Source organism: Lepidochelys kempii, chromosome 6 (assembly GCF_965140285.1).
Source record: "Lepidochelys kempii isolate rLepKem1 chromosome 6, rLepKem1.hap1, whole genome shotgun sequence".
Classification (NCBI taxonomy): domain Eukaryota; kingdom Metazoa; phylum Chordata; order Testudines; family Cheloniidae; genus Lepidochelys; species Lepidochelys kempii.
The window spans coordinates 52,464,801-52,492,225 of record NC_136385.1 but is presented as its reverse complement, the minus strand read 5'-3'; the positions used below and the strand labels follow the sequence as shown (position 1 = coordinate 52,492,225).

Below are 27,425 nucleotides of genomic sequence, written 5' to 3'. Positions count from 1 at the left end.
AAATCTCTTTTGGGACAAGGACATGCTCATATGTGCAGGAGGATGAACATGCATATGTATGTGCAACAGGGCAAAGGTGGGAGAAGGTGGACTTAGGACTGAGCGTTGCAGTACTGAACTTTTAGGTGCCCTGCTGCCTACTGGAATTCACAACCCTGAGTTAGGTGCCAAGGCTCACTGTCCAATGCATGGGGAGAATTAAGCCTAAAATAGGGATTCACCAAAGCCAGGGAGCTGCCTAAGATGGACAGTGGCAAATGCTGAGGAGAAGAATGGGGCCTAAGTCCTACCTTCAAAAGGCATTAGGCACCTTACTCTGGGCCAAAGGCAGACTTCTCACACACACACACACACACACACTTGGATTTCACCTAAGCCAGGTCAGCCCTTTTTCAAGAAAAACAAGGGGGGGAGGAAGAGCCCCCCCCTTATTTCAAATATGCCACTGGTTAGATCCTTAACCCAGGATGGGGGAGATGTGGGATCAAATCCCCACCCTACCTGATGTAGGGCAGGGACTTGAACCCAGCTCTCCTAACTCCCTGCTGAGAGCCCTAACCACTGGGCTATGGGATATTCTAGGGTGTATATCTCTTAATCTCTCTTGTTGAAGCTGAAATACATTGGTGCAAGCAGTTTCTTCTTTATGACAAGTTACGAAAGAGCAGTAGTAGATACCGGTAATGAGGAGGGGTGAGACTAGTCTGTATGTTTCTCCTCCAGGGATTACTGCTAATGGTGGAAGGGTGTCTCAGCCCTATACCAGATGTTTGCTTACCTCCAGCCTGGTAGCCCCAGGCCAGTAAGACTTCTGGTGGCCGGCACCTGAACTGTTCTCTAGAGTCAGGGGACGAGTGATAGGAGCAGAGTCAGACAAAAAGCAGTTGCCTGCACAGCCAAAGAAATCCCATACCATAAAAGTAGCAACAATGAACGTATACAGTCTGACCGGGAAAGGCGTGGAAGTAGCTGATATGACAGTAAGGAGAGGTAGTTATGTTTTGTGCCCACAGGAACATGATAGACTGGGAACACAGCCAAGGAGTTGGTCTTAAATTGTAAACTCTTCTACATGGGTGACAAAAGGAACCATAATGGAGTCAGAGCAGTAGTAAGAGGAGAGTTGAAGAAGATGGTGACTGAACTTTTTAGACTAAGTGACAGACTGATGGCTGTATGAGTCCAAGTTAAAGAGTGTGCCCTGTTTGTGATATCAGCCTATGCACTTCAGCAAGGATGCAACAAAAGTAAAGGAGAGTTTCCAACTTGTGGGCATTAGCGGATACAGCAGCATCAGAGGCGCTGCTTTTGGTGCTGGGTGGTATGAATGAACACACAAGCAAGAAAAGAAGGGGGTATGACAGATGCTTAGGAAATTTCACCTTAGGCACCATGAAAGAAGAAGGGAAAGTGTTACTAGACAAGTGTGTTGCCCATCAATAGGTGATAGCCGATATAGGGTCCCAAAAGCAAAATAGCTGGAGAGCTAGGACTAGCCAACCCTGCTTGCAGAATGAGCTCCCACAGACTCAGGTGACTCCAGTATAAAAGCAGCAGGAAGCTGCAGGGAAGGGGGAAAATTATATTTTAAAACTTTAAAAAGTCTAGAGAAGTGTGGCTACACCTGCAGATATTAAGAAGGCTCCTGTAGAGCCTGAGTGGGGGAAGGCACCAGCAGAGAGGCCAGCGGAAAATGCCAAACTCCAGGAGGGAGGTGCTGGGGACACAACGACAGAGCCCCAGGGAGGAGAGGCTGTGCCCAGCAGAAACTGAGGTGAGGACTGTGTCAGTTTGTGTTCTATTTTGAAAGACTTTGTGTTATTTTCTATTAACAGTAGAGACACACTGAAATTGGGTTGGGGTCTGGATGGCCACTGGACATGAGGACTGGACAAACTGGACCCCCAAATGGGGAATGTTTAATTACCTTTGGACTGTGGAGTTTGGTTAAGAAGCACTGAAAAGGGGAAAACAGAGGCAGGAGACTGCAGTGGCACCATTGGCCAGAAGGGGGTGTTTTGGAGGCAGTAGGTGGCAGCCCTATTACAATCAGGAATGCGGTCATGTACATCAATGGTGGAAACATATGCCAGACTGATCTTGGTGAGGAAATCTCAGTGGACTTATGAACTGCAAAGAGATACCAAGAGAGACGTTAGTGCTGCAGCACAAGCTTCTTGTGGCAAAAGCTGCAGTAAAGCATTGGACAAGGAGGGAAATAAGTTAGAAAGAAACAAGATTGAAGTACAGGAAGTTAAGGGGAAGTGTGGCAGAGAAGTTTATGCAGGCAGTCCAGGATAGGCATCCGGAAACAGATTTGGCACCAGCTGAAGAGGAGTGAAACCATCTTAAAGAAACATGGATTGCAGTGATGGAAGAGTTCTGTGGGGAAACCAAACGAAACAGGGGAGTGGTGGTGGATCAATGAAGTGCAGGTAGTAATCTGAAACAAATAAATGGCGTGTAAAAGAAATGAACCCATGGAGTGCAAATGAAAGCAAATACAAAGATACAAAGAAGCAGTGAAGAAGGCCAAAGAGAGTGTCCTAGACAGCCTGTACACCAAGCTTGTCAGCTACCCACAGGTGGCTGGCAAAAAGATCTATAGCATTGCAAAAATGAGACGCAAATGAGGGTGGTATTACAGCACCATTTGTAAAGGATGAGCAGGGAAGACTTCTAGTAACACCAGAACAAGTGAAGTAGAGGCGGAAACAATATTTTGAGAGTCTTTTAAATGAGGCTGTGATGGGATCCTTGGGGTACAGTCTGGAACAGTGTGGGACCACTGAGCTCCTTTAGCTCAGGCTGGAGAGTTATCTCACACAATGCTGTGCCAGTGACAAGCAGCAAAACCCCTCCAGGTGCTGTGATCACTCAGTCATCAACATGTGGAGCCACACCCCCAGCTAAATTGCATGAATGCTCCCTGAGCCACTCATGAATCACACAGAGAAAGGCACCAGCCAATCACCCCAGCCTTGCATCCCAGAAATATACCATCTTACACTGCTGAAGACTCCCTTGGACGGTACAAGTTCATTAATTAGTTCACCACTTCTTAACAGGAAAGTGAACATGGACCAGTCTTTGTAATCCGAGCTGAGATTCCCCAAGCACTTCAACAAAACCCACATTGTTTCAGGTAAAATATAAAACAGATTTATTAACTAAAGATAGATTTTAAGTGATTATAAGATGCAGACATAGAGATCAGAGTTGGTCACCTAAGAAGTAAAAATAGAAATGCAGTCCAAATTCTAACTTTAACAGACTAAGTTTGAATCAAGCAGTCTCTCACACTAGCAAACATTATAGGCAGTTTACAGTTCCTCAATACACAGACTGGATTCCCTTTCAGTCTGGCACCAATCTCCCTAGTTCAAAGTCTTTGTCTTCCAGACTGTCTTCCAGGTTTGAGATTGGGAGAAGGCCAAGCGATGATGTCACTGCCCCTCTTTTATACTTTCTTTCAGCTGCTAGAAAGATCCTTGCTGTGACATGGGGGTCAGGCAGTCTTCATTGGTCAGACAGTCCCCACTGCATATGTGCCCTCTCCAAAATGCATCTCAGAGAGTGGATTCTCCTTGATGGGCCATTAACACCTGTCTAGCCAGTGAAAGCTGCTCCTTGTTACAACTGAAAGGCTGCCTGTGGGTGTTTCCCAGCCTCACAACATATTTCGGTAACACCTATAGCAGTACTTCAAAACTTCACATACAACGATAGCACCTACAATCCAACAGGATATTAAGGTTCAACAGATCAAGTCTTTTTAAAATGATTCCTCACAAAGCGTATTTTGTACAAAATGTATCATAATCATATAACAGTGGTGAATATGGGAGTTCCAGGGTGCTACTTTGAGGTACAGAGTGTCACAGAGGCAAGCCCCTTTTTGGCAGAGTTGCCAACATGTGATCCTAATGTTGTTCCTGAGTCTGACATTATGGAGGAAGAGGTGAGAAATGCAGTCCATATAATGAAGAATGGTAAAGCAGCAGGACATGACAAAGTGATGGTGGATCTGGTGAAGTCCTGGGTGAGAAAGGCATAAAATGGATGAGACAAGAGAATTCCCAAAGATTGGCGCAAGTATCTCTTGCTCTTCATACAGGAGAAGGGAATTATCTATGAATGTGGAAATTATCAAGAGATAAAGTTACTGTCACATGGGATGAAGATACTGGAATGCATCTTGGATGCTAACATTAGGAGAATGGTGGAATTCCTCCTTGAACAAGAACAGTTCAGCTTTAGGGAAGGATGAGGTACCACAGATGCCATGTTTGTAATTTGGCAAGTGATAGAGAAGCAGCTAGAGTACCAACAGGATAGCTTCTGGGCTTTTATAAAATGGACAGACAGTTGCTCACGCCAGTGCTAATGAAATATGGAGTGTCTAAGGATGTAATAACTATGGGGAATTACATAGATCACCCAAAACAATGATTCAAACAATATTTTGGAATGTCAAGCCCCTTTGACGTGAAAGTTGGATTGCAGAGGGGTTGGCCCTCAGTCTGCAGCTGTTTATCATATCAATGGACTATATCAGCAAGAAGAACCCAATGGGAAAAGGTGAGAAGCTGTTACAAAAGAAGACCTAAAGGAAATAGTAAGCTGGTGGTATGGCCAGCTAAGCAGGCATGAGAGGAAAATGAAGATGACTAAGATTGAGGTCATATTGGTCAATAGAGCTGCTGCAGGGAAACTGAACAGAGATTAATGGAGCACAACTGAACCAGAATGACCAGTTCAATTACCTTGATTGCTAGGCTATGGAAGATGGCGAGCTTGGACGTGAGATATAGTCTAGACTGGAGAAATGCTAGAAGAGTGTGGAGTTACATCTCAATATGTGTCTGACAGATATATGCCACTGAGACTGAAAGTCCAACAGTAATGCGTCCCCAATACTGTGTAGTGCAGAAGCATGGGCGGTAAAGAGATGGCAGATTCAATGCCTACCGGTGTTCAAGACAAGATGTCTTCAAGCAATAAAAAGAGTTATACAAAGGGATAGATTTAGAAAAGAAAGCACTAGGATAGATGTCAAAGTCCGTGATATGGCTGACAAAATCATAGGTTCAGAGACATGCAGAGGAAGAATGAAGAACACTTGGTGAAGATAGCGTCACAGGAGAAGCTGGTAGGAAAGAGAGCCCAACAAAAGCCAGGAAAGCGATCTATGAATTGCACAAAAGATGAGGGTAAGCAGGTGAACCTTAATGCCCCCTCAGGCAGATGAAGATGCCAGATGCTTGCACAAGGACCTGACACCAAATGATGGGATAAGAGGAAGAAGAAAGCTTGAGCCAAGCTAGTGTGGTCTGTCTACCCAGGCAGGGAGGCTCATTTCCAGCTGCAGTGCAGATAAACCTAAGATGGCCTCTGTGCATGCCTATCTGATCAGGCCCCACAGACAAAATTGGTGCAGTAACACCTAGTTTGTGAATCCCACCAGGCCTAAGTGTGAGTAGGCGTCAAGTTGCTCCATTCTGTCAGCAGTGGGGTAGCTGTGCGCAGACCTACTGGCAGAAATTTGGGCAGCTAGGAGACTTTAAACATGGAAATTTAGGCACCCTTGGAGTATAATAGGTTAGGAAACAGCTGAGCTGCAGTTTGTGAATCTAAATTTTGGACTTAGGCACCTAAAGTGGCAGGTGCCTAAACCCCCTTCTGAATCCCACTCCAGATGTGCAAATGTGTGTGCAAGAGGATCATTGTAGATGTGTGTTTGCCCTTCTAATTCCAGCAAATAGCTCTCTCTCAGAAAAATTATATCAATGTGAGGGACTGTGAGTTCTAACAGGCCTTCTCTGTCCCCTGCTGGGGATATTGCCTGTCACAGGGATTCAAACATTTTTATTAAGGGGTCTGATCCAAACCCCATTGAAGACAATGAGCATACTTTCACTTATTTCAATGAATTTTGGATCAGCCCATGATACCAAGCCTTCACTAGTTTGGCTCTAGACCCAGATGAATAGGGTGTGAAAGCCCTCACTACAGTTGATATTTGTACTTAAAGGTATTTGTACTCAGGACTCCTGGGTTCTGTTCCTGGCTCTGCTACAGGCTATCTTGGACAAGTCACTTAATCTCTTTCTGCCTCTGTCTCCCAATCTGAAAAGTAAATATAACATGAAAATAACACATGCAGGGGGTTTAATTCTCTTGTGTGCATAAATGCAAGAGATGTATGAAGCATTATTATGTAAAGACTGTTTAGTGGCTATGCAAAATAAGTTTGCGGTGGTATGAATTCAACCCAGTTGCTAGTACGCATTATAAAATCATCTTCACAACCGGTGCTGATGAGCATTCTTGATGTAGGAGCCAAGACTCAATAGGCATGGAGAGTCTAACTTTTTACTTCTCGAGGTGGTACTAGTTTTAAGGCACATTGTCAGGATGATGTGGGGGGAAATCTGCACATTTGCAGCTTTTGCAGTGCCTGATATTTAGGTAAACAAAGGATTTCAGTCTCTGAGACTGTCAGTCTCGCATCTTTCACCAGCACTAAAATCACTCAAATGTATTAAAATGTAATCTGATCTGTTTCAGCATAGATAAAGCAGATAAGAGAATACAGATATTATTCGTGATGATGATCTATAGCTAGGCTAGACACTGTCACTGTCACTGTCACCATCAGACACCATGCCTTTTCACACTGATTCCTACCATTCTAGGAAAGTTGCATTGAGGAAGATATCACTGACGTCTATTACTCTGAGGAATGCCACCCTCAGGTTGCAACACAAAGGGGTATGGCATTGAAACCATCTCTTCAGCAGTTCTGGAACTTCTGCAAGCAGGGCAAGCATCTATTAGGTTTCTCCAGGCACTCACATCACAGGGTCTAACTATCTGCATTCCAACTATCTGCATCCTACCAGTAACTATTTTTACTAATGCTTTCATCATCCTCACCATATTAGCATAAAAGTACGTAAGCCTGAATGATCAGAGAGACAAATCAGCGTAGAGAAGGGAAGAAGGAAACTGCCAAAGAGCAGGCAGAGATGGAGAACTTGACTTCCTTTAAAGGGCATGAATTACAGTGGACCACATCTTGTCCCCTTTATGATGGGATGTAAACCCCACACAGGTGAACAAAGGGTTAACAAGAGTCTGAGAGCTCAGTTAGCTCTCTTTGCTGCACCTGGAGCTGTCCTGGGCTTGGTTTGTTATCAGACCCAGCTGGGGCGGAGCTGGATCTTAAAGGAAGAAAGTGAAAGCTACAAGGGAAGGTACAAAATAGAGAGGCCCAAGAGGGAGAAGGTAAGAGTTTGAGTTCCCTCACTCTAGGGAAAGAACCAGGAGGAGACTGTAGAAGAGAAGGCCGTGGGAAAGGGAGAAGGCTCTAGGGAAGTAGCCTGAGGGGTAGGGTTCTTCAACAGAAACAGGGAGCTGGGGAGAACCTGGTAGAAATAAAAGCTCAAGCCTAGATGGATAGAGTTGTTTTAGTTGTGTTTGGTTTATTTGGGGTTTTCTGCATTCTGCTGGGGGAATGCAAGCCTGGGAACCCACTACTCTGAGAGAATAGTGGGATTGCAGAGGCTCTCAGGGTCAGCGGAAGACACTGTGTTGATAATTAGTTGGTGGGGTGGGGGAGACTGTTTGTGTGGGATATTGATACCCCAGCAAAGCTGAGACTTTAAAATGATCTGGCTGGAGGGCTAACTCCTGAAAAGAAGCAGGAGTGGGCCTTTGTACACAGTGTTTTATGTGTTGTCTGATTGCTCACAGGGCAGGAGAATGCCCTGCAGCCTCTCCCCTTCCTCCCGTCCCCTGCATTTGTGCTGTACAGGGCAGGGTTATGGAACATCCTAATAGGCACCGTGACATAGGCTATGCCTATCCCATGCTGCAGTGAAGATTCCAGGGGTGTGAATAGCAGTGCACACCAAAGTGCTGCACTATAATTTCCCTGTGTGGATGCTGCGGACGCATTAGCATAGTCCGGTTTGAAGAGGACTATGTGAACACCAACTACCTACCTTTTAGTTGCACCAACAGTGTCTGCACAGGGGAGTTACAGCACAGCAATTTGCTGTGCACCTGCCATCTACACTCCGAAGTCCAAACTGCAGGGCAGTGTAGACAAGCCCTAACATGCACTTGACTAAAGTTACTCTGGCTTTGTTAGCAGCTCCCTGCTTTCCAGTGATTCCTTTCCCCTGCATCTAGTGTGACACCCAGGCACCTCTTTTCCTTTGCAAGTGCTAGTGGAAGGGAGCCCCAGCCTCAATCCCACTGTCCCTCCCATAGAGGTTGTAGCTTGATGAACAGAAGTGCTCTGACTAGCCCCACAACCAGCAGCAACACTCGTATGCCCAGAGTTCAATGCTAGCAACCGGAGAGGGCTGCTAATGTGCATCTGCGATGAGAGTCACTTTCAAAGGAAAAATACAAGGAATCTTACATCAACATACACTGAGTCAAAGATGACAAAGTAATATAACTATAGCACAATCTCTATTAGAAATAGAACTGGGGTGGGGTGAAAACCAAACAGGACTATTCAGAGTGACTTGAGTCTTCCATGGAAAAGATAAGGGCAGCAAAAAAGCGGAATGAGCAAGTAGGATTAAGGGGAAGCTGAAGGGCTTATACAAATATTGCAGGAAAAATGCAAACATTCGAGAGGCAGTAGGCCTATTCTTTATTTGTTTAATACCCACAGTGTACAGGTCAAATCAACAGAGTATAAAAACACAGTTGTATCCCTTTATAACTATGGCTCCTATTGTTGCTCACAGTGGTGGAGTTGAACTGCGGGTAGAAACTGTGGGAAATTTGTTTAAAAAAAAAAAAAAGTCCCCAGAAGAGATAGGGACAATACAGTGTGTAAGGTACCGTTACCTAGACTAAAGTGTGTAGTTATGGAAACCCCCCGCCCCAACATCAAAAATTTGGTCAAATATATTTTTGATCTGTGAGAAGAGCAACAAAAATAATGAAGGGGTCTGCAGGGAATGATTTCTGAGGAAAGGTTATAGGAATATGAGAAATTTCAGAGTAACAGCCGTGTTAGTCTGAACCTGCAAAAAGAACAGGAGTACTTGTGGCACCTTAGAGACTAACAAATTTATTTGAGCATAAGCTTTTGTGGGCTACAGCCCACTTCATCGGATATAGAATGGAACATATAGTAAGATATATATATATATACACACATACAGATAAGTTGGAAGTTAACATACAAACTGTGAGAGGCTAATTAGTTAAGATGAGAAAAATTCTCTGCTGGTATAAACTGGTCCAGCTCCTTTGACTTAAGTGGAGTTTTGCCCATTTATGCCAGAAGATAACTTTTCCATAAATATGTATAGCTTAGCTAAATGACACTTAAGAGCCAAATCCTTCTCTCCTTATTCAGGCAAATAGTCCCATTAATTTATTGAGGTTATATGTCTCCACAGGTGCAGAGAAGGGCTACTAGGATGATCTGAGGAATGGAAAACCTCCTTGTGAGAGGAGACTCAATGATCTTGGCTTGTTTAGCCTAACCAAAAGAAGGATGAGGGGAGATATGATTGCTCTCTATAAATACGTAAGAAGGATAAATACCAGGGAGGGAGAGGAGTTATTTAAGTTAAGCGCCAGTGTGGACACAAGAACAAATGGCTATAAACTGGCCATCAACAAGTTTAGGATCGAAATTAGGTGAAGGTTTCTAGCCATCAAAGGAGCTAAGTTCTGGAACAGCCTTCCAAGGGGAGCAGTTGGGGCAAAAACCTAATTGGCTTCAAGACTGATCTTGATAAGTTTATGGAGTGGGTGATATGATGAGACTGCCTACAATGACATGTAGCTGATCTGTAAGAGCTAGCAGCAAATATTTCCAATGGCTGGTGATGGGACAGTAGATGCGGGAGCGCTCTCAGTTACTACAGAGAATTCTTTCTCGGGTGTCTGGCTGGTGGCTTTTGCCCACAAGTTCAGGGTCTAACTGATCATCATATTTGGAGTTGGATAGGACTTTTTGCCTGGGTCAGATTTGCTGAAATTCTGGGGAGGTTTGCCTTCCTCTGCTGCATGGGGCACGGGTCACTCGCAGGTTTAAACTAGTGTAAATAGTGGATTCTCTGTAACTTTAAGTCTTTAAATCATGATTTGAGGACTTCAGTAACTCAGCCAGAGGTCATGGGTCTATTACAGAGGTGGGTGGAAAGAAAAGGAGTACTTGTGGCACCTTAGAGACTAACCAATTTATTTGAGCATGAGCTTTCGTGAGCTACAGCTCACTTCATCGGATGCATACCGTGGAAACTGCAGCAGACATTATATACACACAGAGATCATGAAACAATACCTCCTCCCACCCCACTGTCCTGCTGGTAATAGCTTATCTAAAGTGATCATCAAGTTGGGCCATTTCCAGCACAAATCCAGGTTTTCTCACCCTCCACCCCCCCACACACACAAACTCACTCTCCTGCTGGTAATAGCCCATCCAAATTGACAACTCTCTTCACAATGTGCATGATAATCAAGGTGGGCCATTTCCTGCACAAATCCAGGTTCTCTCACTCCCTCACCCCCCTCCAAAAACCATACACACAAACTCACTATCCTGTTGGTAATAGCTCATCCAAAGTGACCACTCTCCCTACAATGTGCATGATAATCAAGGTGGGCCATGTCCAGCACAAATCCAGGCTTTCTGACACACACACCCCTTTTCCCGGGGACACACACACACACACACACACACACACACACACAAACTCACTCTCCTGCTGGCAATAGCTCATCCAAACTGACCACTCTCCAAGTTTAAATCCAAGTTTAACCAGAACGTCTTGGGGGGGGGGGTAGGAAAAAACAAGGGGAAATAGGCTACCTCTTCTATGATCTGCAATGTGCAGTAAATCAAACTAGATGATCATGATGGTCCCTTCTGGCTTTAAAATCTATGAGTTGATGAGTGTGAAGGAAGCCAAGCAGAAAATGGTCAATAATCTATTAATACCTGAAGGATGTAAACATCAAGGAAGGTAAGGTATTGTTTGCAGTGGTACAAAGATGGTATCATTAGAACTAAAGGGATGAAATTAAGAGGAATATGAAGAAAATTTGGTTAGACTGTGGAATAGTCTCCTCAAGGAAAGGATGAAAGTCATAGGACTTGGGTCATTACATTCCAGCTTCGATAGAGCACTTGAAAATATACTGTAGAAAACAATCCTTTCTTAGTGTGTATTAGGATATGAAGTGGGTGGAGCATCTGAATCCAAAAAACCGAGGACTTTTTATGTAGGAGTTAAGAACTGGTTACAAAGCAAAAAGCTTGTGTGGTGAAGTGTGTCCATTGGAGGGAACACTGAACTACGCAAACCCATGGAATAGATCAGTGATGTTGAATTTATGTCACCATTTCCACTGGCATGGGTCCAAGTCCAGCTATCGACATGTAGGGAATGGAGGCCAGAAAGGATGGGTGGCCAAGCATGTGATATAGTTTGTCCTCTGGAGTGAGTTGTGTATGAGAACTTTTCACAGCATCGGTAGACTTGTTTCTGTGTATGCATCAATATCACATGCCTGAATGATTATGAAGGTGGGGGAAAAGAGAGCAGAACAGGGAGGGAAGAGAATCAGAAGCAGTCAGTTGGATGGAGGAGAGAAGCAAGGGACTCATTGAGGGTAGGAAAGGGTGCAAAGTGAAGCAAGGGACATGAGTACAACTGGTGGGATCAAGGAGGAGAAGTACAGGGGAAGGAAGTTGGGCAGAAGGTGAAGTTTATGGGGAAGGTTCAGTAGGGTAGAGCATTAGGAATAGGAAGGAAAAAGGAGGGAGTGTCGGATAGGAAAGATAAAGGAGGCAGCTTTAAGTTGAATTTCAGAAGGTCGCCTTACCAGTGCTCATATAAATTATGAGTACATCTGTTTTGGTGCATAAACGTGATGAGCTGGGTGCACTCAAAATGGATTTACTCACAAATTTTGGAACTGCAGTCAATCAGGCCTCTGAGATCTTAGCATTTTGGGTCAGGTTCTGATCACATTTTACTACAGTGTCAATCTAGAGTAACTCCACTAAAGTTGATGGAGCTACCAAGAATTGCACTGGTACAAATGAGAGTAAAAAATCTGACCTTTTGTGTTTAACACTGCCCATAGGGATCCTGCCAGAGCAGATCTTTGGGGGTCACCCCAGATCAAATGGATCCATGCTATAACATTTGGTGTACACACACTCTCTCGCAGCATGCTCTCTCTTTCTCTTATTTTGAGGGTATTGCGTTTGGGACTCTGAATTACTCAGTCTGCATTGAGTAGGTAGCTTCACCCTTGTATGCTACTGCAGGCAAATATTCCTGAATGAGTTAATACCATCTTTAGTATCAGTACAATGTTCAGTGGCACTGATATGCAAATATCAGGTTTATGATTAACTGCTTTAAAATTCCGGGGAATTCCCAGTACACTTATTTGTTTGTATAGTGAAATTGAAACACTACTTGTTATATTTAAACTTCACCAGCTGGTCCAAAGGACAGAATTAGTCATAGATATAGGGTTTATACAGCATATAGTGACCCACTCTCACATACATCTAAGCATTCCCTTCATGCCCTCTAGCAGTAGATGCCATCATAGTACCTCCTCTGTCAGAGAGAAGTGAGACTGATGCATGAGCAGCCTTGAGGCCAGTGTTACAATACTGAATAAGGATTTTACACTCGTCCCATAAAAAACCCAATTTGTCACTGCTATAATACCTATCACTACTAACCTAAGGAGCAGAAACCCTTCCTACAGAGGACAGTCTTGTCGTAGGGTAACCATCAATGTTCCCTCTAATTTTTGACAGGCTGTGTGCGCAAAAAAATTCTTCTGTGCAAATTTTTGTGTGTGCGGTGTTTCGCTGTGTGTGCGGGGTTTGGGATCTGTGTGCGTGCGCACATGCGCACAGCTTAGAGGAAACAGTGGTGACCATATGTCCCATTTTGACCGGGACGGGTCTCTATTTTAAGCCCTGTCCTGGCCGGCCCGTCTTTTTTGGCAAAAGTGGGCATTTGTCCCATTCGCTCTTGCTGACTTGATCAAAAAGTGGGGTGTGGTGCAGGGGAGGGTGAGTGGTGATGCCAGCCCCGCATGGGGTGGTATGTGGTTGTTGGTGAGTATTTGCTAGACAGCCCCGCAACCTGAAGCAAATACTCACCAACAACCACATACCACACAACAGAACCACTAACCCAGGAACTTATCCTTGCAACAAAGCCCGTTGCCAATTGTGCCCACATATCTATTCAGGGGACACCATCACAGGGCCTAATAACATCAGCCACACTATCAGAGGCTCGTTCACCTGCACATCCACCAATGTGATATATGCCATCATGTGCCAGCAATGCCCCTCTGCCATGTACATTGGTCAAACTGGACAGTCTCTACGTAAAAGAATAAATGGACACAAATCAGATGTCAAGAATTATAACATTCATAAACCAGTCGGAGAACACTTCAATCTCTCTGGTCACGCAATCACAGACATGAAGGTCGCTATCTTAAAACAAAAAAACTTCAAATCCAGACTCCAGCGAGAAACTGCTGAATTGGAATTCATTTGCAAATTGGATACTATTAATTTAGGCTTAAATAGAGACTGGGAGTGGCTAAGTCATTATGCAAGGTAGCCTGTTTCCTCTTGTTTTTTCCTACCCCCTTCCCCCAGATGTTCTGGTTTAACTTGGATTTAAACTTGAAGAGTGGTCAGTTTGGATGAGCTATTACCAGCAGGAGAGTGAGTTTTTGTGTGTGTATGGGGGTGGGGGGGATGTGAGAACCTGGATTTGTGCAGGAAATAGCCCAACTTGATTGTCATGCACATTGTGTAAAGAGTTGTCACTTTGGATGGGCTATCACCAGCAGGAGAGTGAATTTGTGTGGGGGGGTGGAGGGTGAGAAAACCTGGATTTGTGCTGGAAATGGCCCACCTGATGATCACTTTAGATAAGCTATTACCAGCAGGACAGTGGGGTGGGAGTAGGTATTGTTTCATATTCTCTGTGTATATATAAAGCCTGCTGCAGTTTCCACGATATGCATCTGAGGAAGTGAGCTGTAGCTCACGAAAGCTTATGCTCTAATAAATTGGTTAGTCTCTAAGGTGCCACAAGTCCTCCTTTTCTTTTTGTGAATACAGACTAACACGGCTGTTACTCTGAAACCTGGATTATTTTTGTGTCTCTGCCACAGACGTTCTCTCTGACCAATGTCAGGTCTCTTCCTCTGTCTCTGCATCAATTTTCACACTAGTACTATGGCTCTAGTATACTTATACTATGGTATAATAATGCTTCTTGATACCAGAGGGCTGTAAAAGATAAGTTCATTACTGTTTGATGAGTGCCATAGAAAATCCTGTAAGGAAAATAAATATGGTCCAGCTCAAAATGAGGTCTCTCAGATCCCAGCCTGCTGTACTACTGCTAATTGTGATGTTGTGCCACCAGGGCTCCCATAATTTATCTCTCAGTCTTTAAGTTTATGTGGCATAACTCATAGAGATGGGCTGTTCACATCTGATCATTACAGTACGAGTCAGGAGATTTGACCTTTGCAAATGTTTCATTTCTGCCAGCCTTTCAATTTGGCAGGTCATTTTAGCTTGTGACATAATCCCAGCTGAAAGTAAGGGGTGTATACCTTAAAAACTTTTGCCCAAGGAAGGACTGTTTGATCAGCAAGCACCAGGGGATTATTTTCTGTTTATCTTTTACCAACTTCATTATTAAATCCTGGAAAATTACCATTGGAACAGAGTACAAGATACTGCAGTGAAGCACTGGCTGGGAGCTGGCATTTCATCATCCACTGTGCCAAGTTACTTTGAACATTGCATTACTCAGTGCTCATGGCTTGATTTATTTTAAAAAGAAAAACCTTCTCCCTGGTTTCTCCCATGCCTGTTCTACAATAGCTCTTGTAAAAGGAGCAGTCCTACCATTTTGCCAGCCAGGGCAGAAAATATTTTCACTGCCCCCACCCTTGTTCCCTTTCTCCTGAGTGGTGGAGGGGGGGAAAAAACACCATGGCCAGCCAGTCAGCAGAGCAAAACAGACAAAAAGCTGAGTGGCATAGCAGTCTGACACCCCCTGGAAGTTGGAATCCAGGGTGACTGCCCTGCTTTCACTCCCCCTAAAACCAGCCCTGTCTAGCAGATGATACATGGCAGTGGATCTGTGGGAAGAGAGAGTGAGAATGAGAAAGAGAGAGACAGAGAATGAATAACTCCCACTGAAGTCACTTCATTCTTATTCTGCAGCTGACAAATCAGACCCAACAAGCCCACAGCACTGAATTTTGAGGGAGTCAGATCCAGAGCCAAACTTTGCATCCTACCCATATTTTTATAATGGACCAAACCAGATCCTTGGATCTGAACAGCCCTGATCTTTGGGAAATGTTATCTCAGGACATTAAAGCTCTGGGCCAATCTTCAATTTACATACTGATTCCTCATAGGAAACTTTAAAATATCCTCTTTTAGAGCTGGCTGAAACTCTGAATTTCTGTTATGCAGGAAATGTCAACATTTCAAACTTTGTTTTCAAAATTTCTTGCAAAATGGAAATTCCCCAAAAAATTCAGTTTGGAAAATTTTGTTTGGAAAACTTTGCAATTTTGTTTGAAAACAAAATTTTAATTAGAAATTTATTTTATGGTTTCCTCCCATTTTTATATTACTTTTATTATTCTTATACTATTTTGCGACATTTCAGGAGTAGTTGTACAGAATATTGTGTCATCATGACAAGACGTATTCTGCAGTAGCACTTCTGACATGTCATAATATCTGTAAGAAAGGAAGATAAGAACTCAGTGAACTAATTAGTGTTGTTTTCACTATCCTAAAAAAATTGTTCCAAGTTAATGCAAGAATATTTATTGTTCAAAGCGTCAAGCTGTTTCATTACAATGCAAACAGGACATACTTTGATCTAGAAAATAAGATACGATATTTCAATCAGTATTAAGTACCAACTGCCCTTAATGATTTTAAAAATAAATTACTATAAAAATAAAATAAATACAAAATAAAATAATCAAAAGTTTCAACTATTCTATTATGTCATTATTACATATTGTGACATGTCATGAACTACTACTGACAAGTCATGAAATAATGTAAAAATAACAAAAGTAATATAAAAATAACAAACCAGAACGTTTCTAAAATTTTCCAAAACAAAATTTTCTGAAACAAAATGTTTCGGTTTGGATACTTTTTTTTGTGGACGTTTTGTCAACATTGATATGACTTAATGAAAAAAATGATTTAGTCAAAACAGCTTTTTCTGATGGATGCTCTATTCTCTGTGGAGATAATTGGTTAGCTGAAGCAGAGCTCTGTGTAGCTTGAAAGCTTGTCTCGTTCACCAACAGAAGTTGGTCAAATAAAAGATATTGCCTCACCTACCTTGTGTCTCTAAGGTCAGTGTAATAGGCTGCTCATGTTTATTTGAATGACTCCACTCTGTTAAAGGGTGTTGATGCGGCTAGGAAAGGGTTCAGTGGGTTCTGCTGACTCTCAGAGCAGGTGACTCATTATTATTACCACTGCCCACACACAGACAGAAAGTGGGAGTTGCCTCTAGAGACGACCTATGGTGTGCACTGAGCAGACCTGAGGGAAGAATCTAAGAAGCAGCCATGACTGGGAAGAAGGTTTGAATTGCTCTTCATGAGTGTTTCTACACTAGGCAATAAAGCCTTCTCTACTTGAACCAATAGGATAGTATCATATCCTATGTGATGCAGTGAGTTAAGAACCAATGTAGTTGTTCCTGTGTCCACATTAGCGGTCTGTGCTCACACCATTACGGCCACTCTTTCCTTTGAATATGTTTCCCACATCTCCTGGCACAGATCCCAGAAGCAATGGATTCTTGGAGACTTTGAAAGCCTACCGGTGCACTGCAGGACAACTGTGGGGTATCTGTTTGCACTGTGGATATCGTTATATCAGCAATCTCTGCCCACATGGCTAGTAACATGGTGCAGCCTGATGTGGTAATTAGCCTTGATAGTCGAACCTGAATGGTGTTTGGCATACATGCCTACCATAAGGGCCACTTTGGGTGTGGACATAAAGTGTGCAGCAAACATGTTGTAAGTGTGAATGTGGGTCAATTTTATGAATTTGCTATGGTGCCAGCTAGATTTTAAAGCTGAAATAAAAAACTAGATTTCCCAATTTGATAAATGTTTTAGCCAATATTGGAATGGAATGGCATGCAGCTCATCATAGAAGCGGCGTGTTTGGGGCTCTGACCCGGAGCGGCCGTTCTCCCCTCTGGTTTTCTGGTAAGCTTGCCTCAGCTCCTTAAGTTTCACGCGGCACTGCTTCGGATCCCTGTTATGGCCTCTGTCTTTCATGCCCTGGGAGATTTTGACAAAGGTTTTGGCATTTCGAAAACTGGAACGGAGTTCTGATAGCACGGATTCCTCTCCCCATACAGCGATCAGATCCTGTACCTCCCGTTCAGTCAATGCTGGAGCTCTTTTGCGATTCTGGGACTCCATCATGGTCACCTCTGCTGATGAGCTCTGCATGGTCACCTGCAGCTTGCCACACTGGCCAAACAGGAAATTGAGATTCAAAAGTTCACAGTTCTTTTCCTATCTACCTGGCCAGTGCATCTGAGTTGAGAGTGCTGTCCAGAGCGGTCACAATGGAGCACTCTGGGATAGCTCCCGGAGGCCAATACTGTCGAATTGTGTCCACAGTACCCCAAATTCGACCCGGCAAGGCCGATTTAAGCGCTAATCCACTTGTCAGGGGTGGAGTACAGAAATCGATTTTAAGACCCCTTTAAGTCGAACTAAAGGGCTTCATCGTGTGGACGGGTGCAGGTTTACATCGATTTAACGCTGCTAAATTCAACCTAAAGTCCTAGTGTAGACCAGGGCTATGTAGGCAAGCAGTGTGTTACTCTATTTGGCCACCTTTTGGGCTAGGCCAGGACAGGGAGACAAGTTTTATCCATATGTAAATTATGAGAGATTCTTTCCTCAGCTTTTAACAATACACTTATTTAGCCACCTTAATTTCCATACTTGGGGAACAGAACTTTTAAGTTTAGCTGAGTTGTGAGTCCTTAGACAAAAGTGTCTCTCACAAAGTGAATCATTTTCATATTGTCTTTACTTTCTAGGTGGATTTCTGTACTAAGTGGACCCTATTCTGGAGTAAACACAGGTGGATGGCATTTCTGACTTTTTAGGTTCAGGATGCATTGATAGTTATTAACCATTCCAGGCATATCTATCTCTTATAGCTCTCACAATGTAAGGGGACTACGCAGTGATTCACATGATAAATTTCTCTAGTGTACACAAGGCCTGTGTTATCTTATTATTGTTTTGTTTGTTAAAGCCACACCCCAGGAAGGGGTGAATTTGGACTTTATATACTGTGTGGACTGTGTTATAAAAGGTACAATCACTTTCTGTATATTTTTCTTATAGCAACATACAAATGAGAGATGGAAAATACCTATTAGGTCATCTAGTCCAGCTCCCTAGCAGAGCAGGATTGATATCACAGTATATTCATCAGTAGATACATCTAGTCTAGTTTTAAATGTCCCTGTTGATGGGGACTTCCATGGCTTCCCTTGGGAGACTGTTCTAGAGCCTAATGCTATCACATTTACTGTCAGGAAGTTTATAGCCTTGTAGCCAACTTCAACCTTGCCCCTCTCATTTTCATTTTTGCTCCAGTCCTCTGTAGCAAGGGTGGCCATCCTGAGGGTCTCGAGCCACATGCAGCTCTTCAGAAGTTAATATGCAGCTCCTTGTATAGGCACCGACTCCGGGGCTGGAGCTACAAGCGCCAGCTTTCCAATGTGCCGGGGGGGCTTTGACTGCTCAACTCCTGGCTCTGCCACAGGCCCTGTGCCCTCCCCTGAGCCTGCCATGCCCTCACTCCTCCCCCCAAGAGCCTCCTGCATGCCATGAAACAGCTGATCGTGAGGTGTGGGGAAGGCTGCCAGTGGGTGGGAGGCGCTGGGAGCAGGGCGGGGGGAGCTAATGGGAGGGCTGCGGACATATTACTGTGGCTCTTTGAAAATGTACATTGGTAAATTCTGGCTCCTTCTCAGGCTCAGGTTGGCAACCCCTGCTCTGTAGTATCCTGAGAAGTATCTATAATTGGCTCATTACCAGTTATTCAGCATCTGAAGTCATATCTCCAGATTTGTGGCCCCACCATTTGTTGATGAGGATAAATGTTGAAGTTTAACTTCTAAATGGGAACAAGTTTCTGATCTCCAAGAAGCTTCTTATTTCCATGCAACTGTGCCTAGTGACCAAATAAAGAACGATTGAAGAAAACGCCTCAGAAAATAGTGACTATGATACATAAGCGGAATTATTTCCAAATAGTATTTTTCAGATTTTTACATGAGACATCAGTTGCTTTCGGCTTGAAGATTTTCCCACCCCATGCCCCTTCGAAAACACAGTGGCAGTCAGATCAGTTTATCCATATAATGTACACTGATGGATCCATCATTCATTGGGTTACCAATGGAAGAGAGATGTTAGAACTTGCATGCATGTCAAGCCTTACCATTCCATCATCCTCTAACACTGAGCAAGGACTTCAGGAAGAGTAATATGTTTGCAGAGATAAGAAACACACAATTTAAGTCATGATGCATATTATGAATTATTTAAATTGTGAGCTCCTTAAGACAAGGACCTAGTTTCCATATTTGTTTGTGAGGTGCCTGGCTCACTTCAAATGATTATCTATAAAAAGATGCACAGCTATATAGTCTAATATCATAGACATCTGTAGATCTTGGAACTATAAGGGTGAAATTCACAATCTTATTTAAAGCAGAAAAGGATGAAAGCTGTAAAGTTTGAATCAAAATGCAGATTTCCAGCACCCCAAAGTGCAGGGTTTTTTAGATACAGAGTTTTGGCTCAGCTTATTTGAAAGATAATGACCATTTACAAAATTTAGAGCTGGATTCGAGTTTGAAACTACCTGAAGATCTTGTGGATTTGGTTCAGGCCCATCTCTAATGTAATGTTCTTTGAGGAAGAACTAACTGCTGAGTACATCTGGGTGAAGTTTTTCAGTAGAATATTAAATTAGACAAAAATGTAGTTTCAGGTGAATAAAAAACAAAGAAAAATTCAAGAGTCACGGCAATCACTTAGAAACAATAGTGGGGTTTTTTTTGGAAACTTAGCTAGATTTGTTTACAAAAAATTAAACAAAAAGTAGAGAACACCTAAAAACAAAATGAAAAAAGTGGGAAAAAAATTTAAAGTCAAATGAAATACCTTGTTTCACCCAAAATTAATTTTTCATTTTTTTTGTTTCATTGAGAAAAAAAACAAAAAAATCAGTTTTGTTTCAAAACAAAGCAATTTTTGGTTTTGTTTGTTTGTTTTGCTGGGTGGGGGGAATTGTTTTTTTAATAGTTATCATGTAAATTCATTTTCAAAGTGAGAGGTTTAGTGTCCTAATAAAGATCAGGACTTGAAGGAAGAAGTCAGGAGTGTTCTGGAAAACTTCCAATCCTTGATTCTCAGAGGAAGATTGAAGTTCAACCCAGCACTGAATTTGGATACATCTGAAGTTCTGTTTTCTCATTTAAAACCAAATCCTCTTAATGTTTAATATAAAAATATGTCCCTAAAGAAAAGATGCATTGTCTACTTGTCAGTATCTTTCAAGTTGTTCCAACTAACAACTTTATAGACCCAGACACCCCTTGAAATCAAGCTATGCAGATTGCAAAGCTCTTGCAAGTAAGGATACTAAATCTTGACTATGGTGACTCACTATACAGTACATGGAAAATGAATGAGCATTTACTTGAATGACAACTCACCGAGGCCTGTTATAGTGACAATTAGTCTATGGATGTGGGATGAAAGCCAACATCTTTTAATGTGTACAGTAATGATTTAGAACATCAATATTGTTTAGTTCTATAACCACAACCCCTAACATCTGTCTGTTCTGTAATGACAATTTCATGAACTGCTTTCATAAGTTTTATACTGTACATAAGTTTATGATTGATATTGTGCATCTGGCACAAAGCAGCTACAATGGTACATCTAATCGCTGTGGTTTTGTGCCTTCTGTGTCATAAGAGAGTCCACTCCCTATATGGAATGCTGGCTCCAGTCCTGTTCTGCATGGAAAACATTTAGTTTCTTTGGGGGATGACCCAGCTGTTGCATTTTGTGTCAATAAAGGGCAGGGATGTGCCTGAGGCGACAATGCAAGCTGCAAATAAAATGCATCAGCTACCATGTCTGAAAAATACTATTCATTTGTTTCCAACTTGCTAAGGAAATCTGGGTTTCTCAGGAAATATTCTGAGAAATATCCCTGTATGAAACACTAGAAACCAAACTACTGCTCTCTGCCATTTAATAAAATGTAGGTCAACTTGTCTGGCCAAAATGAATGTGAATGTAATTAGTAGAATGGATTGGTTTTCTGCTTCCTGTTAGTAACCGGTAATTAACAGGTACTTCCTTCCTGTCCCAGCCCAGCTCTGTTTCTTGTGGTGCTCAGCTACTGCTCTGATGTGTGCCTTTAAAATGGGTATAATAATAACGATCATTTTCATTCTGCTTTGTGCATCATGCTTCTCTTTTCACCCTGGAGACAAAGAGGTCAGTAGTCATCACAGGCAGAAGCAAGTGGTGGTACTGGTTTTCTTTTGCTTAGTCACAAATGGACAGCATAATGAATAGTGTAAACTTGAACCTCTGAACACCAGTCAAACACTGATGCAAACCCAGCTATTATGACTTAAAATATAAACAATCAAGTTTGTCCCAGAACATCACCAGCATCTGTTCCAACCTGTTAGGCTATCATGTTAAGGTTAGCAAAGAAAGGGAAGTTCAGTCAATGAAGGCATTTGGCTTTCGTTCCCAGTGATCTAGGTTCAGACTTCTGCAGCTCTGGATTCAAATCCTTACGATTTAATCCTGAAGCCAATGGGGTTGACGGTCATCAACAGCTTGCAGGATCTAATTCTCCGCTCTCAAAGGAAGTACATTTGATGGTGTCATCTTAGTTCCCAGATGGCAATCATGTGTGTGTGCGGAAGCTTGCTGTGAATGGGGGGGCAGGGGCAGAGGAAGGGGAGTGAGGGGAACTACTGAGATTCAGCTATGAGGATGTGGAGATGGGGGAGCTAGCTCCTAGCTGGGAAGGAGCAACCCAGCAGTTCCTTCACTGCTGGTGTCCTGTGCTTCCCCCTGCCTACTCAGTGGCTGGTGCCCCATGTGCCGATGCCCTCCTGCCCAGATACCAGTGCCCTGTCCCCCGCCCTGATGGCTGGAACATGTGCTCCTGCCTCTCCCTTAGGCCAGGTCTCTCCGCCAGGCTAGAAAGCGGAACTGGGCTGTGCCAGGGAATCACATGAGCAGCCTACTCTGTTACCAGCTTTGCCCGTTACTTTGAGGTATGTTCATTTATTAAAGTTACTCTTCTGGGTGGGGGCTTCTGTATTTCTATCAATGTACTGCTTGTGCCACTTGTGTTCTTATACGGAGCTCTAGTTCTCCCCTCTGCAAGTCCCCTCCCAATGGAGCTCTCCTGCAGGACCTAGGCTCCCCAAGGCTGGGTTCTTCCAGCCCCAGCATCAGACAAACACACACACACACATTAACAGAGCACATCTGAGAGGCCCGGTTAATCATCACTCCCAAGCTGACCCCTGATATGTCCCAGGACTCAGCAGGCTGGATCAAACAGCACCTCCAATCTGTCACCCTCATATGCCCTGGGCACCGCACCGGAATAGAGCATGCCTGAGCAGGCTGGGGCGAGCAGCACTTTCAATCTGTCACCCTCCTATGTCCCAGGTTCACCATGTCTCTATCCCCACGCTCACGTTACAATTGTCCTGGTAGTAACCCACTTGATGAGCAAACCCCACAGGATTTTTGGGCACTGCAGGGATCTTTTAGCTTAGGTAGCAGGAGCGTTGCTGCAGAGCAAATGAGGAAAATCACCCACAAGGGGGGGAGAGAGAGAGAGAGAAACAACCAGCTTAATCATGAAAGTTATTTATTGCCAGGTAATAACCATAGGGGAGCCAAACAAACAAAACAGTTATAATATTAAATCTAACTTAAACTTGATTATAAAAGTCAGGTTTAGAAAACTATAACTGATCACACAAGTCAGGGTCAGAAGGCTATACCGAGAGAGAGAGAGAGCGAGAGCGCTAGGTTCTCACCACTCCATGAAGCTTGAATCAATCGGGGGTCCCAGATGATTGTGGTAGCTGAGGGTCCGGAGTGCTAGAGACAGGCAGAGCCCCCAGCATGATGTGTCAGGAGAAGATGAAGTCCCAATGGAACTGATGCAGATTTTGGATCCAGGCATCAGAACGCTTACTTGAGCATAGGGTAGGGGTTTTTGTAGAGAAAGAACAATGGATCAAGGGAGAACACTAGCTTTGTTTATGTGTAAACAAGGGAGTATACCAAAGTTGTTTTGTTCAGGCTAGACCATGGGAGCTGATCATTCCTGGCTTTGGGTGGTGTTCCTTAGAGGGAGCTCACAATGCAATTTGGGAGCTTCACTATTTTGGATACCAATAAAGGATTTATGAACAGAATTGATCTGATAACTACTGAGCTGGGTGTGTGCAGGCATGGGTTCATTAACATCTGGAGTAGAGATTCCCCCATCATGCAGTGCTTCCCTGCTTTTCTGGTCCCAGAGTTCCATGCGGTTCTTGCCTGGAATCTCTGTTCTCCATTCTGAATGCTAATGGAGATGCCTCCTTGTCCCATCTTTGATGCAAATGAGGCCGGGGGCATTTCCTTAATCCTGTCATCCTTATCCCAGGCGTTTAGGTGTATCTCCCACTGCCTTTTCATTGCTTTTTGTAAGTCTTTCTTCTGATGCAGATTTGGTTCAAGCAGAGGCTTGTGGGGAGAGGAGGAAAGTCTTTCGTGAGCCAGACAGTCCCACCCTGGTTCCCCAAGAACACAGAGCTGCTACATAATACCTCTGCTGGCTGGCTGTCTCCCTTGTGCAGTCTCTGCACACCAGCCCTGTGCAGTTGGCAGCTTTAACTCAAAGGAAACCCAGGATTGCTGCTGTGGATGATATTACAGATAAAAATGAAAATGCATTAATTAGCAGGGTCACGTGAGAAATGTTTTCATCACATCCACCTGTACTGTCCCCTAAAACATACTATCACTGTTCCATGGTTATTATGAAAAGTGCCCTCTTTCTTTAAATCTGTAGTAGGAAGGTAGGCAAAAACTCTGCAATGAAGCTGGAGGAGTCAGAGCAATAATACCACTTTCCTTACTGTAATAAAGTTCCTTGTTCGGTGTTACAAGAAATTAACTCTTTCTGGTGCTCTACTCTTGTCACATGGCAGTGTCCATGCTGTAGAAATATCATCGCAAGCATTATATTTTGGACCATTCTTGATTTTGTCAGTCCCTCACTTTCATAAGTGTGGAATTCACAGAGGGAGAGAAAAGGAAGTCAATGTGCAAGCATTTCACAAACCCAGAAAATGCTCTAGTACTTAATTTCATGATATCGTCAAGCACCAGCATATTTCAGACATAGATCATCTTAGGGAAAAAATATCCATTTCTTGCCTTTCATTTCCAGAGGTCTGTTTTCAAATTCATGAAAATCTGGTTTCAAATTCAGAGTTTAGGCTTGACCCTTCATCGCCTTGTGTTTAAGGCACTGGTTTAGGAGTTGGGAGATTTGGACTCTATTTCTGGCTTAGCCACAGACTTCCTATGTGCTCTTAGGCAAGTTATGTGATTTTTGTGTCTCCGTTCCCCATCTGTAAATTGGAATAAAAGCACTTCCCTACCTCACAAGAATGTTGTGAGGATAAATCTGTTAATCTTTACAATGAGTGCTAGAGAAAAGCCTATAGATACAAACCTGAATACATATGAATGACCCTTTCAGATAAAACCTAGGCAGCCAAACAACTTGTGAATTAACACTAATACATACTATTGTGCAAAGCTCAACCCCAAAGGGGTGCAAAGATGTAAAGGTCTTTTATTCTTCCAAGAAAGGATGTAAAAGGAAAGTATCTTATTTGTCTGAGAAATTCCTCATGTGCATGGATTCGGAGCATCAGTTGCTACAGCAACATGAAGCAAATATTCACCACTCTGTTCATCTGTAACAAAAGGTAAACCTGGCACACTGATTTTTTTCCCTCCAAGGTTTTTACTTAATAATTCACCTTCAAGGAGATGAGTTGGTGATTCTTAACTGAGATAAGAGTAGAGGTGGGGGAATGATTCAGAGATCAGTTTATTCTCTATTGTGAATTATCCATGGACCATCTAAGACTTTTACAAACCGGTTCATTATTCCGAATTATTTTCTTAATGGCTTATGCAAATCTATTTCAACCTATACATTTCTGACCAATCATTCACTTTTGTTTTGAATATTTGCAAGGCCCTATTCATTCTGTAACCCAGGTCACATGCTATTGTTTCTGCTCCCTGACTGGAAGACTTCAAAACCCACAAAGATCTTTCAAGATGACTACAAGAACACTTCTGCTGTGAGCATTCATGCAAATACATTGTCAAGTGCATGGTGGGACAAATGCAGAATTGTGTGCATTTTTGACATTTCCTCTTCTCACAAGCATTCTGGTCAACAGCATTTCGTTAACATGACTGTTGAGGAAAAGTGAATAAGAGGGCTGGCAAGTATTGCCAAAGCAAATTCAGTGCTTTTATGCAGACAATTGTTCCCAAGTGCTTTTTTGCAGTATTTATCCTGGTCTCCCTGATGAGACAAAAGAGTGAGAGAAACTTTTTATTGCATTGCTAACCCACACCCTGTGCACTCTGCAGAGCACAATTCTGTTGATGCTCTCTGTGCCCCAGCACCTTGAGACAGAAGCAGGGGCAGAGCTGATGGATCCTCAGCTGCACACGTCCACCAGTAATCCACAAATACTTCATAGGAAGTGTGCTACAGGCATGGAAGCTATTGCTGTCCTATGGATGCAGGAGGAGACTAACAGTGTCTCTACTGCTCCTGAGTGACCTGCATGGGAGTTTCTTTATCCCATCCCGTGGACCCTAGGAAACCTCCCCTGAGCAAAGTTTGTGTATTTAGGTTGCCTGCATGGATGAGAATTTGGCCCTTGAAATCAGAGACTGAATAGAGTAGGAAGTGAATGTACCCAAGGACCTGGCTATAGTGATTAATTCCAGAGGACAAAAGCAGGAGAGATGTGCAATGAGCTGCAAGGACATCAGATAATATTAGCTTTGCAATCAATACACATCTAAAGTACTTCATGCCATCCACCATGGCTGGAGGCCATCTGCAAACTCTATTCTTATTTTGTGACTTTTGTTCAAATGCCAAGATCTGAGTCATTCCAATCCCCTGGTAACACTGCCAGAGCAATGGCCTTACTAGGAGACTGAATCCACCCCTTCCTTCAAAGAGTCTACATCACTTAATTTAAGAAACAGAGTTGCAGGCTGTAGATGTTAGCGACTGGAAATAATTACGGTATTAGATCATGCAGCTGTTCCCTGTGTCTGTGCAGAAGTACTCCCTTCAGCATATTAAGTAAGATTGTGTATCAGCTAAAGCAATGTTTTCACAGCAGCATCCTGCATCATTATTTTACACAAATTCTATTAGCAAAACTCCCAGGGCCAGAAGATGGCTATTAGGTATAGGCCCACACTGGAAGTGCTGCTCAGCAGCTCTGCCCCAAAGAGAGCTCCAGGAGGCAATATCTTCTAGACTTCTTGTGGTACATAGCTGCTATGCTACCCCCTAGGTGCAGTGTGCAGCTGGCTAGCTCTGCTAGCTGGGGTAGAGAGGGACCAGGGCCTCCATACTCTTCCCTAACTTTTCTTGGGGTATCTTGAACACTGCCCTTACTCTTGCTAGGGTTGCCAACTTTCTAATTGCACAAAACTGAACACCGTAGCCCCACCCCTGCCCCGAGGCCCAACCCCCTGCCCCGCTCCTTCCCCGAGGCCCTGCCCCCCCGCTCACTACATTCCCCCTCCCTTGGTGGCTTGCCCTCCCCCACCCTCACTCACTTTTGCTGGGCTAGGGCAGTGGGTTGGGGTGCAGAAGGGGGTGAGGGCTCCGTGGTGCGGCTGGGGATGAGGGGTATGGGGTTCAGGAGGGGGCTCCAGGCTGGGGGTGGGGCAAAGCAGTTCAGGGTGTGGGAGGATGCTCTGGGCTGGGGCAGGAGGTTGAGGTGCAGGAGGAGGCTCAGGGTTGGGACAGGGGATTGGGGCACGGGTTTGGGGTGCAGGCTTACTTCTAGTGGCTCCCAGTCAGTGGTGCAGCAGGGGGCCTAAGGCATGCTTCCTGCCTGTTCTGACTCCTCATAGTGCCCCGGAAG

The 27,425-nt window shown here is 43.6% G+C and overlaps 1 protein-coding gene across 1 annotated transcript in view; it reads left to right on the top strand.

The window, feature by feature from the left end:
- Window positions 1-22,425: 22,425 nt before the first annotated feature.
- Window positions 22,426-27,425, top strand: part of ELF5 (E74 like ETS transcription factor 5) — a 50,855-nt gene continuing 45,855 nt past the window's right edge. The window contains exon 1 of the mRNA XM_073347937.1: window positions 22,426-22,481. The gene's annotated coding sequence lies outside the window, so the exon portion shown is untranslated. The remainder of the gene's footprint in view (window positions 22,482-27,425) is intronic.